Source organism: Trichechus manatus, unplaced genomic scaffold (assembly GCF_000243295.1).
Source record: "Trichechus manatus latirostris isolate Lorelei unplaced genomic scaffold, TriManLat1.0 scaffold00015, whole genome shotgun sequence".
In the NCBI taxonomy this organism is placed as follows: Eukaryota; Metazoa; Chordata; class Mammalia; order Sirenia; family Trichechidae; genus Trichechus; species Trichechus manatus.
In genome coordinates, this window is record NW_004443951.1 from 21,267,525 (window position 1) to 21,282,368 (window position 14,844).

The 14,844-nt window shown below is 36.8% G+C and overlaps 1 protein-coding gene across 5 annotated transcripts in view; it reads right to left on the bottom strand.

Moving 5' to 3' along the window:
• Window positions 1-14,844, bottom strand: part of LOC101344199 (protein argonaute-3) — a 194,706-nt gene that overhangs the window by 77,070 nt on the left and 102,792 nt on the right. Inside the window, exon 1 of one of the 5 annotated variants that reach the window (XM_023727239.1) lies at window positions 9,953-10,040. The exons of the other annotated variants lie outside the window; for them this stretch is intronic. The gene's annotated coding sequence lies outside the window, so the exon portion shown is untranslated. Of the gene's footprint in view, window positions 1-9,952; window positions 10,041-14,844 lie in introns of those variants that run through there. 5 annotated transcript variants of the gene reach the window in all.

Here is a 14,844-nt window from a genome sequence, read left to right on the forward strand (position 1 = left end):
AGGGTCACTATGAGTTGGAATCAACTTGACAGCAATGGGTTTTTGGTATATTGGGCAGGAGCATTACACTTTATAGGCACTTAAAAAATAAACCCATTTAACATCTGTGGTGAACTAATTTTCAATGAAGGTGCTAAGTCCATTCAATGGGGAATGAACAGTCTCATAATAAATGGTGCTGGGAAATTTGGATTCCTACATGCAGAAAAATGAATCGGATTCTGTACCTCACACCATACACAAAAGCTAATTCAAAATGTGAAAACTAAAACCATAAAACTTCTGGAAGAAAATACAAGGGCAAAGCTGTAGGAGCCAGCTTTCTTTTTAAATTGTACTTTAGATGAAAGTTTACAGAACCGTTTCTCATTAAACAGTTAGTACACATATTGTTTTACGACAATGGTTAAGAACCACATGACATGTCAACCCTGTCCCTTCTCAACCTTGGGTTACCTATTACCAACTGGGAGCTAGCTTTTTTTAATGATAGATTATCAACTATAACAACAAATGCATGAATAGCAGAAGACAAAATGGATAACAGGGTCCTCATGAAAATCAAATACTTTTATTCATCAAAGGATTTCATTAAAAGAGTAAGAAGACAATCTAGACTGGAAAAACATCCAATATCCAAGTGGTCTAATATCCAAAATATATATAAAACTTCTACAACTCAATAACAGAAAGACAAATAACCCTATCAAAAAATGGGTAAAGGGCTTGAACAGACATTTCACCAAAGTGGCCAACAAGCACATGAAAAGATGTTTGACTCAATTAGCCATTAGAGAGATACAAATCAAAACTATGAGATACTACCTTACCTCTACTAGAATGGCAATGATAAAAACAAAAACAATTGTTAGTGAGGATGTGGGAAGATTGGAACACTTTCCATTGCTGGTAGGAATGTACAATGGTACAACTGTTGTGGCAAACAGTATGGTAATTCCTCCAAAAATTAAGAACGAAACTACCATATAACCCAGCAATTCTACTCCTAGGTATAGGAGGGACCTAAAAGTAGTGATGTGAATGGACACATGTACACCTATGTTCATATCAGCACTATTCCCAACAGCAAAAAGGCTGAAACAACCTAAATGCCCACCATTGGATGAATGAATAAACAAAATATGGTACACATATATACAACGGAATACTATTCAACCACAAAGAGAAATGAAGTCTTGATATATGCTACAACATGAATGAGCCTGGAAGACATTATACTAAGTGAAGTAAGTCAATCACAAAAAGGACAAATACTGTATGATCTCACAAGAAATGACAAGAGTAGGTAAATGTATAGAGACCAATGGTTATTAGTGGTTACCTGGGGAAGAGAGGGGGAAAAGGGGAACCCTTCTCTGGGAAGTAGTGAGTTTATGTTTATGGTGATGGGAAAACTGGCATCTTGATTAATGTAACTGATGTCACTAAGCTGTATACCAGAAAAAGAGCGAGTTGGCAAACACTGTATTACATATAGATCATTTTACAACAACAAAACCAAAAAAAAAGGCAGGAGGAGCAGCTGCTGATACTAGTTAGGTCAACCAAGCACCTCATGGGAGTAGTCTTCTTGATTCAAAGGTTTAGAGTCACTGTTTAGTGGGACAGACCAGACAACTGGTATAGTAATTGTTTTTAGAGTTTCTGTTCTACCTACTAGTTTGCTGAATAGTGCCTGGGGTCTTAAAAGCTTGTGAGCAGTCATTTAATATACAATTAGTCTCACCTGGAGCAGCAGAGGAAGAAGGAGACATGGGAACCGGAGGACAAACTGGACCACAGCACTAACTGCCTCCTTGAACTACTGCCTCCTTTCCCATGAGACCTGAAGAACTAGATGGTGCTGCTCGGCTCCCATTACTGAATGTTTTGATCAAGGACTCAGTAGATGATCCTGAATAAAAGGGCTAAAAATGTGGAAATGAATTTTAAATTCTATGGAACCCAGACTTACTGAACCCACTGAAACTGGAGGTAGGCCCCGAATCTATTTATTGCCCAGAGATAATCTTTAAAGCTTGAACCGAAACTATACCCTGAAGTCACCTTTAAACCAAATAACGCTTTAGCTCAATTAGTAAAGTATGTTTGCCTTGAGCACTGCACTCTTTTAAAGAATTATTTATATGAATCAGATTGACAATAGTAACTCTAAAGCACAGATGAGAAGTTTAGGGGGCAGGGAGTCTAAGTTAATGGTGGTGAAATAATTTGGGAAGAGATAGCGAGAATGGTGTCACAACGTGAAGAATGTAAACAATGTACAGAAGAATGTAAACAATGCCACCAGGGCTCCTAAGACACCATAGATGTTTTTAAAAACTACTGTTGATTTTACTATGTCTTTGAACCCTGGTGGCATAGTGGTTAAGAGTTCGGCTGCCAACCAAAAGGCTGGCAGTTCTAATCCAGTAGGGGCTCCTTGGAAACCCTGTGCGGCAGCTCTACTCTTGTCTTACAGGGTCGCTATGAATCAGAATCGACTCAACGGCAACGGGTTTGGTTTTTTTTTTTTTCACAATGGCACCATAAGTTAGCTACAGATACTCTGCTTACACAAATAAACATACTCTATTTTTCTTGAAATACACAGGCTTTTTGGTTTATCTCTTCTCCCCACCCCAAGCAGTCCATTTCCCTTCCTTCTGCCTACCTGAAGAGAACCATTATCCTGAAATTGATGTGTATGTGTTTATAATTTTACTGCATTTGTAGGTACCCAGTATATACCTTTGTCCTGTTTTAAATTTACATAAATAACAACATATCCTTTTGCTGTTTGCTTTATTCTGCCACTCAACATTGTTTTCAATAATAATCTATGTTGATACATGGACATCTGGTTCATTCAACCGTTATATATAAAAAAAAAAAAAAAAAAAAAAAAACCCAAACCTGTTGCCACTGAGTCAATTCCGACTCACAGTGACACTACAGGACAGAGCAGAACTGCCCCACAGAGTTTTCAAGGAGGGGCTGGTGGAGTCTAACTGCCAACCTTTTGGTTAGCAGCAGAGCTCTTAACCACTGTGCCACCAGGGCTCCTGTTGTATATAGTACTCCACATTATTATGTAACAATTTATGCACTATTTACTTCTTTATTTATTCACTATTTATAGGACTTTAGGCTGTTTCCTTTTCTTCGCTATTATAAATAATGCCTCAGATACATATGCAAAATATCTCTAAGGTATATTATGGGTTTTAAATTATCTGTGATTTCAGTTTTACTTCATTTTTACTAGATACTACAAACTTCTCTCCAAAGTAGTTGTATCAAATCACATTCCTACCAAGAATGTGTGAGAGTTCCTACTACTTCATTCTCACTAATGTTTGGTATAAGATTTTAAAATTTCTGTAACTCTAATGAGTGTGAAACAGTACCTTATGGATTTAATTTACAATTTCCTGACTTCTAATGAATTTCAGAATCTGTTCATGTGTTTACTGGCCATTTGGGTTTTCCCCTTTCGTGAACTATCTTTTTTATTGCAGAGGCTCTTGGTTATGTGTGCTGCCAATACTCTCCTAGTCATTAAACTTTGTTTATGGTGTCTTTTGTAATACTAACAGATATTTTAAAAACTGTTGTTTTAAAAAATACATGGAATGCTTTCATGAATATGTGTGTCATCTCTGCGCAGGGGCCACATGTATGTGCTGCTGAAGACATCAGTCAAGTTTATCAGTATTTTCCTTTATGGTTTGTACGTTTTGAATCTTGTTCAACATTAGAGATATCCTTTTATATATTTTTCTGAAAGAATTCCAAAGTTTTGCTTTTTACATTTAGGATTACTGTTGTTGTTAGGTGCTACAGCGTCATTTCCGACTCATAGCAACCCCACGTACAACAGAACGAAACACTGCCCGGTCCTGCGCCATCCTCACAATCGTTGTCAAGCTTGCGCCCACTGTTGTAGCCACTGTGTCAATCCATCTCGTTGAAGGTCTTCTTCTTTTTCGCTGACTGTCTACTTTACCAAGCATGATGTCCTTCTCCATGGACTGGTCCCTCCTGATAACATGTCCAAAGTACATGAGACAAAGTCTTGCCATCCTTGCATCCAAGGAGTACTCTGGCTGTATTTCTTCCAAGACAGATTTGTTTGTTCTTCTGGCGTACACACTATATTCAATATTCTTCGCCAACACCATAATTTGAAGGCATCAATTCTTCTTTGGTCTTCCTTATTCACTGTCCAGATTTCATATGCATATGAGGCAACTGAAACTATCACAAGGCTTGGGTCTGGTGCACTTTAGTCCTCTGGTGACATCTTTGATTTTTAACACTTAAAAGACATCTTTTGCAGCAGATTTTTGCAATGCAGTATGTCATTTGACTTCCTGATTGCTGCTTCCATGGGTGTCGATTGTGGATCCAGGTAAAAGGAAATCCTTGACAACTTCAAAATTTTCTCCATTTATCATGATGTTGCTTAATGGTCCAGTTGTGAAGATTTTTGTTTTCTTTATGTTGAGGTATAATCCATACTGAAGGCTGTAGTCTTTGATCTTCATTAGTAAGTGCTTGAAGTCCTCTTCACTTTCAACAAGCAAGGTTGTGTCATCTGGATAACGCAAGTTGCTAATGACTCTTCTACCAATCCTGATGCCTCATTCTTCTTCATATAGCCCAGCTTCTTGGGTTATTTGCTCAACATACAGGTTTATTAAGTATAGTGAAAGAATACAACTGTGACATACATCTTTCTTGATTTTAAACCGTGCAGTGTCCCCTTGTTCTGTTCCAATGACTGCCTCATGGTCTATATACAGGTTCTGCATGGCGACAATTAAGTGTTCTGGAATTCTCACTCTTTGCAATGTTACTCATAATTTGTTATGATCCTGCCTTGGTTATCTAGTGCTACTATAACAGAAATATCACAAGTGGATGGCTTTAACAAACAGAAGTTTATTCACTCACAGTCTAGTAGGGTAGAAGTCCGAATTCAGGGTACTAGCTCCAAGGGAAGTCTCTCTGTCTATTGGCTCTGGAGGGAGGTTCTTGTCATGAATCTTCCCTCGGTCTAGGAGCTTCTCTGCACAGGAACCTCAGGTCCAAAGGATGCGCACTGCTCCTGGTGCTGCTTTCTTGGTGGTACAAGGTCCCCATGTCTCTCTGCTGGCTTCTCTCTTTTATATTTCAAAAGAGATGGGCTCAAGACACAACCTAATCTTGTAGGTTGAGTCCTGCCTTATTAACGTAACTGCCAATAATCCCATCTCATTAACATCATAGAGGTAGGATTTACAACACATAGGAAAATCATCAGATGACAAAATGGTGGACAACCACACAATACTGGGAATCATGGCCTAGTCAAGATGGCATATATTTTTGGAGGACACAATTCAATCCATAACAGATCCACACAATCGAATGCCTCTGCATAGTCAATAAAACACAGGTAAACATCTTTCGGATATTCTCTTGTTTTCAGCCAAGATCCATCTGACATCAGCAATGACAGCTCGTGTTCCACATCCTCTTCAGAATCTGGCTTGAATTTCTGGACGTTCCTTGTTAATGTGCTGCTGCAGCTGCTTTGGAATCATCTTCAGCAAAATTCTACTTGAGTGTAATATTAATGATATTGTTCGATAATTACTGCATTCAGTTGGATCACTTTTCTTTTGAATGGGCAAAAATATGGATCTCTTCCAGTCTGTTGGCCAAGTAGCTGTCTTCCAAATTTCATGGCATAGACCAGTAAGCACCTCCAGCATTGCATCCCTTTGATGAAACATCTCAACTGGTATGCCGTCAATTTCTGGAGCCTTGTTTCTCACCAATGCCTCCAGTGCGGCTTGAACTTTTTCCTTCAATATCATCTGTTCTTGGTCATATGCTACTTCCTGAAATAGTTGAACTTTGACAAATTCTTTTTGGTACAGCGATTCTGTGTATTCCTCCATCTGTTTTGATGCTTCCTGCAATGTTCAATATTTTGCCCATAGAATCCTTCAAAATTGCAACTCGAGGCTTGAATTTTTTCTTCAGTTCTTTCAGCTTGAGTTCAATATTTTGCCCATAGAATCCTTCAAAATTGCAACTCCAGGCTTGAATTTTTTCTTCAGTTCTTTCAGCTTGAGAAATGCAGAGCATGTTCTCCCCTTTTGGTTTTCTATCTCCAGGTCTTGGCACATTTTATTATAATATTTTACTATGTCTTCTCTAGCTGCCCTTTGAAATCTTCTGTTCAGCTCTTTTACTTCATCATATCTTCCATTTGCTTTAGCTACTCTACATTCAAGAGCATGTTTCAGAGTTTCTTCTGACATCCATTTTGGTCTTTTATTTCCTGTCTTTTTAATGACCTTTTGCTTTTTTCATGTATGATATCACTGCTGTTTTCTCATAACTCGTCTGGTCTTCGATCATTAGTGTTGTGTCAAATCTATTCTTGAGATGGTCTCTAAATTTAGGTGGGATATAATCAAGGTCATAGTTTGGCTCTCGTTGACTTGTTTTAATTTTCTTCAGCTTCAACTTGAACTTGCATATGACCAATTAATGGTCTGTTCCGTATTTGGCCCCGAGCCTTGTTCTGACAAATGATATTGAGCTTTTCCATTGTCTCTTTCCACAAATGTAGTCAATTTGATTCCTGTGTTTCCATCTGGTGAAGTTCACACGTATAGTCGCCATTTATGTTGTTGAAAAAATGTATTTGTAATGAAGAAGTCATTGTTTTTGCAAAATTCTATCATGCCATCTCTGGCATCATTTCTATCACCAAGACCGTATTTCCCAACTACCAAGCCTTCTTCGTTTCCAACTTTCGCATTCCAATCACCAGAAATTATCAGTGCATCTTGACTGCATGTTTGATCAATTTCAGACTATAGAAGTTGGTAAAAATCTTCAATTTTCTCCTCTTTGGCATTAGTGGTTGGTGTGTAAATTTGAATAACAGTCATATTAACTGGTCTTCCTTGTAGGCGTATGGATATCATCCTATCACTGACTGTATTATACTTCAGGAGAGATCTTGAAATGTTCTTTTTTGACAATGAATGTGAACCCATTCCTCTTCAATCTGTCATTCCTGGCATAGTACACCATATGATTATCTGATTCAAAATGGCCAATAACAGTCCATTTCAGCTCACTAATGCCTAGGATATTTTGACAACATTCAATTTTCCTAGATTCATTTAGGATTATAATCCACCTAAAAATAAATTTTATGTATGATGTCAGATGGATTTAATTACTTTTTGATATGGTTAACAACTGTACATGCACCTTTTATTAAATATTCTAGTCTTTCCAAACTGATAGGAAATGCTACTGCAGGCATTTCCAAAGTTCATACACATACACGCACAGCTTGTTTTTAGGATCTCTTTTCTGTTTCATTAATTTACCTATATGCTCCTGTACTATAACACAGTATAACTGTTATACCTTTTATAATAAGTAGAGTAATTTCTTCCTCTTTGTTCTTCATTAAAATTGTATTAGCTTTACTTGGTCATTTATTCTTTCCACATAAATCTTAATACCAACTTATCAAGGTTCATGTATACCTTGTGATTTTTATTAAACTTACATTTATACATTAATTTTGGAATTGACAGCTTATAAAACTGAATATTCTCCATAAGTCTAATATATTTCATTTATTTAGGTTTTATGTTTTTCAGTAAAGTGTTATAACATTTAAGAGACCTCTCAGAAATCTGTTATTCCTGGGTAACTGCTTCTTTTCAATTCAAACTCTTGATTTCATTGTATTTGTTAAAGCTCAGCTAAGACATAACTTACTTTTACAAATTATTTCTCTTACTTTTTAGGATCATTTGGCTACACCTACTTTATGTTCTTGGACTTATTTATTCATTCTTTGCTTAATATTTAATCATTCTTTGCTTAATATGGTTAATAGTTATTTTAGGCACTGAGGGTACACTGCTGAACAAGATGGACAGTTCCTATGTTCATGGAGCTTTCATTCTAATAAGAGACACAGAATAATAAACTACTGTAATTCAAGTAACATGTGCCGTTACTGAGGAAGTATACTGTGCTGTGGGAATATATAAGAGAAATTCCTAACTCAAACTTGGGGGATGGATGTCTGGATGCGGATGAGAAGGGTGTCAAACACTGCTTCTCAAGGAAGTACAAGGGAGATTGAAACCTGTAAGAAGAATAGAAGGTAGCAAACACAACAGTGACTAAGGATCATAGTATTGATATCTTTGTCTTTTTCTTGATTGTATTGGAAAAGCTTCTATTGTTCAACTGTGAAATCATCTACTCTTTGAATCTATTTCCTCTCTTGACTTCCTTAACACCATTCTTTGGCTTTCATACCGTGTCTGATAATCATTACTTGCTCACCAACTGTTCTTCCTTCCTTAAATGCTGGTATGCCCCATGGCTTTATCGTTCTCTTTCCTGCTTTCAATTCTTAAATATTTTTTTCCATTTTTACTGACCTAGAACTGAGGAGGTTCTAAAACTCTACTTTTAGCTTCTATCACTACAGACTTTCCAACTACATTCTGGATACCTCTATCCATATATTCCATAGGCTCTTTAAGCTTTGGGCATGTTAACGTTTCATCAGTGTATACATGGTATATACTACCAACTAATTCGCAACAGTGGATCTACTTCTCATTTTCAGTTGACAGCCTCATCATTCATACCTGATAGAAATTCAGAGTTACTATTCTGAATGTAAATTAGAGACTATGCCCTTCTTGGGGGATACAGTTTTTGTAGCACAGTTATGGCTCCCAAAGGTTTGGGGGCCTAAAGGTTGTTTCAAGGATTGAATAATCACAGAATTTTGCAAGCCAAGTGTGTGGTAAACTGAAAACCAAACCCATTGCTGTCGAGTCAATTCCGACTCATGGCGACCCTATATGAGTCGGAACTAACTCGATGCAACAGGTTTGATTTTTGGTTTACCACACGCACAGTGTGTGGTTTTGTTTTTGATGTATAGACTTGGCTAGAGTACCAAAACCAAAACCAAACCACTGCCGCTGAGTTGATTCCAACTTACAGCGACCCTATAGGAGCCCTGGTTGCACAGTGGTTGAAACGTTTGGCTGCTAAACAAAAGACTGGCAGTTCAAACCCACAAAAGATGTGGCAGTCTGCTTCCACAAAGATTTACAGCCTTGGAAATCCTACGGGGTAGTTCTACTCTGTCCTACAGGGTCGCTATGAATTGGCTAGAGTACCAAACCAAAACCTGTTGCTGTCAAGTTGATTCTGACTCATAGTGACTCTACGGAATAGAAAAGAACTGCACCATAGGGTTTTCAAGGAGCAGTTGGTGGATTCAACTGCCAAACTTTTGGTTAGTAATCGAGCTCTTGGCTAGAGTACAGTCACTACTTATTCAATCACACACTAATCTTGCTGTGAAGGTATTTTGTAGACGTAATTAAAGTCCTTACACTTGACTTTAAGTAAGAGAGATTATCTAAATAATCTGGATGGGCCTGATTCAATCAGTAGAAAGGCCTTAAAAACAGGGTTAAGTCTTTCCTGAGACAGAAAAAATTCACTTGTGGGCAGCAGCTTTAGTTGTGCCCATCAATTTCAGTCTACCCTCCCTGATGGCCTGCCCTATGGATTTTGGTCTAGCCAGCTCCTACAATTCTGTAAGCCAAATCTCTCTCTCTACATATATATCTATCTTCAACTGGCTCTGTTTCTCTAGTTGAACCTTAACTGATACACCAGGCTTGTAGTTTATTTGCAAAAACAATTTCTTCAAAGACTTAGTAAAGTTTCTGGTCCATTTGTTTCCAATCAGTTCCAAATATCAGTAACCACACCCAAAATTCTTTTCTGGACATGGTACTTAAACCTATTTTTTCAGCTCAATCCCTGTAATATGTTCCTTCCTCTCCATCCCACATTAGACCAGGCCATCACCATCTCTTACCTGAACTAGTGATTGAAAAAGCCTCCTAACTGGCTTCTCAGATTAGTTTTTTCTCCTCTATCTATTTTCCACACTGCTGCCAGAGGTCTCTTTCTGGAAAACAAATATGATCATGTCACTATCCTTCTTAAAAACCTTTGCAGTCTCTCTATCTGCAGGATATAGTAAGTTTGCTTTCTACTTCATTAATTTGTTTTTATTTCTTATTTCCTTCTATTTTCTTTGTGTTTAACTGTCTATTACTCTTCTAACTTGTTAGGATGAATGCTTAGGTCATTGATGTTCCTGCTTCTCTTCTTTTCTAGTAGATATTTAAGGTTTTAAATTCCCTCTAAGCATTGCTGCAGCTCATATACCAGTTCTGATATACACTATTTTCATTACCCTTCAGTTAAAAATACTTTTAATTTCCTTCAAGATTTCTTTCACCAATGGCTTATTTAGAAATTATTTAATAATATCCAACGCTATTCTTCAAGTTCCAGTTGGAACATTAACAGCAATTCCAAAGTTTCCGATTCTTCTCCTAGAACTCATACACAGCAACAAAGAGAATGTTTAAAAAAAAAAAAAAAAGAAAGAAAGAAAAGGGAAAAAACCCTACATCTTCAGTGAAACTCTCCCTCTTTCCCACTGCCGTCAAGTCGATTCTGACTCATTGTGACCCTACAGGACAGAGTAGAACTGCTTGATAGGGTTTCCAAGGCTGTAATCTTTATGGAAGCAGACTGCCACATCTTTCTCCTGTGGAGCAGCTAGCTGGTGGGTTCAAACTGCCGACCTTTCAGTTAGCACAGCAAAGCATTCAGCCACTGACCAGGGCTCCTATCAGTAAAACTAAGAGATAATAAATATGTGAAAATGTCAAATTACAAGTAAATATGGCCCAAAGTACTTAAGACTAGTTGGACTTATGCAAGATGCCAAATCAGAGCATGGTAGAAGTAGTATGGAAAAAGCCTAGTTGAGGAATAGCAAATTTTCACTCCCAGAAAGTGGGGGTCTTATCCTAAGTGGGAACTGTAATGTTTAGTACTGAGACTGAATTGAGGAATCTCAGGAGGAGCTAGAGAAAGGAGGTGCAGAAAGTGCTGTGAGGGTGAGTAGAGGGTGGTCTAGAAGTGATATACCTCAAAAATAAGGCAAGCACTTTTCTTTCATAACTTCTTATTTTTTAAATAATTTCAAGCTTACAGATAAGTTGAAAGAATAGTACAAAGAACTCCTGTATACAAGCTGTATCCATTGGTAGCAGAAGCTAGTAAGGACCTGGGGAAACACATGGCTGGTAGTTCAGACATTTTAAACCATGTAACCATGTATTGAGGCAAAGGAGGTGTGGCTATATTTTGAAGAAAGAATCCATGAGAACAACAGAGGACAAAGACCTTGGGCAGAGAAGACTGAAGACTACCTTGCTCTTAACATTTTCCCAGTCCCTTCTACCAGATGGTTTGGGAAAGCCAATCTTTATCAAATATGAACAACAAAAAAAGTGGTAAATATCCACTCAAAGATATTACAAGAAAAAAATGTGAAAAAGCAGCACAACTCGTGACAAAGAAAACTCAACAGAAAAATATCATTACAAAGTAGATGAAAATTATAATCCTATTTTTTAAAATATGAATTGAAAAAATTCTTAAGGCAGCTATGAAGGTCTCAGGTCAGAAATTTAAGAACTCAGAGACGAGATAGCCAGACAATAAGAGGAGGTAAAACAAACACTGTAAAACTCAGGAAAGAAATGGAAGAAAAAGACTAAAAACAACAACGACAACAACAAACCTTCAGATATCAGATCTACCATTAAAAAGGCACAGAAGACAGACCACACAGGTAAAGCTGCAAGAACATAAATACGTATACAAAATTCAACACTCTTTCATGACAAAAACTGGGACTAGAATGGAACTTCCTTAACTTGATAAAGGGTATTTATGAAAAGCCCACAGCCAACATCATACTCAATGGTGAAAGACTGAAAGCCTTCCCCTTCAGATAAGAAACGATATAAGGTTGCGAGCTTTCACCACTGCTATTCAACACTGTATTGGAAGTTCTACCAAGGTCAACACAAAAAAATCAACTATGGTTCTATATGCAGCAATGAATATTCTGAAAAGGAAATTAAGAAAATAATTCCATTTACAATAGCATCAAAAAGAATGAAATAACTAGCAATAAGTTTAACCAAGGAGATACGAAAGTTGTGCACTGAAAACTATATAACATTGCTTAAAAAAATTAAAGACCTAAATAAATGGAAAGACATTTCATGTTCATGGACTGGAAGACTTAATACTGTTAATATGACAATACTCTCCAAAGAGATCTATGAATTCAATTTCTATCAAAATTCCAATAGCCTTTTTTGCAGAAATGGCATATAGAATTGCAAGAGACCCCACATACCAAAACAAATACTGAAAATGAAAAATAAAGTGGGAGGACTCATATTTTCCAATTTCAAACTTACTACGAAGCTACAGTAATCAAACAGTATGATACTGGAATAAAGACAGACATAAGACCAATGGAATAGAAATGAAAGTCCAGAAATAAAGCCAAACATGTATGGCCATCTGATTTTCAAAGTGCCAAAATCATTCACTGGGAAAAAAAATAGACTAACAATTGGTGCTGAGATAACTGTATAACCGCATGCAAAAAAAAATAAAGTTGGACCACTCTACCTCACTCCATATGCTAAAATTAACCCCAAATGGATCAACTACCTGAACCAAGAGATAAAATCATAAAACTATTCGAAGAAAACATAGGGCTATGTCTTTATGATCTTGGATTTGCCAATGGATTCTTAGATTTGACACCAAAACTATGAGTAACAAAAGGAAAAATAAATTGGACTTCATCAAAATAAAAATTTTTTGTGCATGAAAAGAAATTATCAGGAATGTGAAAAGAGAACCTACAGAATGGGAGAAAATGTATCTAATAAGGGTTAAATATCCAGAATACATAGAAACTCTTACAAGGCAACAACAAATAACATATAACTCAATTAAAAAACAAGCAAAGACTTTACAGAAATTTCTTCAAAGAAGATATACAAATGGCCAACAAGCACAAGAAAAGATGTTAGACACCATTAAGGAAATGCAAATCAAAACCACAATGAGAAATCACTTCACACTCAGTAGGGTGGCCTTAATTTAACAAAAAAAGGAAAATAACAAGTGCCAGCTAAGATGCAGAGAAATAAGAGCCCTTGTACATTACTGAAGGGACTGAAATGGTGCAGCTGCTGTAGAAAATAGTTTGGCAGTTCCTCAAAAGGTTAAATATAAAATTACCACATGACCCAGAAATTCCGCTGCTTGGTATATACCCAAGAGAAATTAAAACTATGTCCACATAAAAACCTGCACATGAATGTTCATAGCAGCATTATTCATAACAGTCAAAATAGTAGCATTAGTCAACAACCCAAATGTCCATCAAGAGATGAATGGATCAACATTGGAAAATCAATCAACATAATCCACCACATAAATAAAAGCAAAGAAAAGAATCACATGATCATCTCAACTGATGCAGAAAAGGCATTCGAAAAAGTCCAATGACCATTCCTGATAAAAACTCTCAATAAAATAGGTAAAGAAAGGAAATTTCTCAACATAATAAAGGACATCTATGCTAAACCAACGGCCAACATCATTCTTAATGGAGAGAGGCTGAAAACATTCCCCTTGAAAACAGGAACAAGACAAGGATGCCCTTTATCACCACTCCTATTTAACATTGTGCTGGAAGTTCTAGCTAGAGCAATAAGGCAAGAAAAAGAAATAAAGGGCATCCAAATTGGTAATGAAGAAGTTAAATTGTCCCTGTTTGTGGATGATATGATACTATACATAGAAAACCCTAAAGACTCTATGAACTAACAGAACTCTCTGGAACTAACAGAAAGATTCAGCAGGGTAGCAGGATACAAGATAAACATACAAAAATCAGTTGGATTCCTATATACCAATAAAGAGAACGATGAAAAGGAAATCAGGAAAACAACACCATTTACAATAACCCCTAAAAAAAAAAATACTTAAGAATAAATCTAACCAGAGATATAGAAGATCTATACAAAGAAAACTACAAAACACTACTGCAAGAAACCCAAAGGGATCTAAATAAATGGAAAAACATACCATGCTTTTGGATAGGTAGACTCAACATTGTGAAAATGACAATTCTACCCAAAGCAATTTACAAATACAATGCAATCCTGATACAAACACTAACAACATCCTTCAAAGAGATGGAAAAACTAATCATTAACCTGACATGGAAAGGGAAGAAACCTTGGATAGGTAAAGCACTACTGAAGAAGAATAAAGCAGGAGGACTCACACTACCTGACCTCAGAACCTACTATACAGCTTACTAGTCAAAACAGCCTGGTACTGGTACAATGACAGAAAAATTGATCAATGGAACAGAACTGAGAACCCAGATGTAAATCCATCCACCTATGGTCACCTGTGCTTCGACAAGGACCCAAAGTGCATCAAATGAGGAAAAGACAGTCTTTTTAACAAATGGTGCTGGCAAAACTGGATATCCATTTGCAAAAAAATGAAACAGGACCCATACCTCATGCTGTATACAAAAGCTAATTCAAAATGGATCAAAGACCTAAATATAAAGCCAAAAACTATAAAGTTCATAGAAGAAAAAATAGGACAAACGCTACAGGCCCTAATACATGGCATTAACAGGATACAAAACATAACCATCAATGCACAAACCCCAGAAGATAAGCTAGATAACTGGGATCTTCTAAAAGTCAAACACCTATGCTCTTCAAAAGACTTCACCAAAAGAGTCAAAAGAGAACCTACAGACTGGGAATAAATTTTTGGATAGTACAA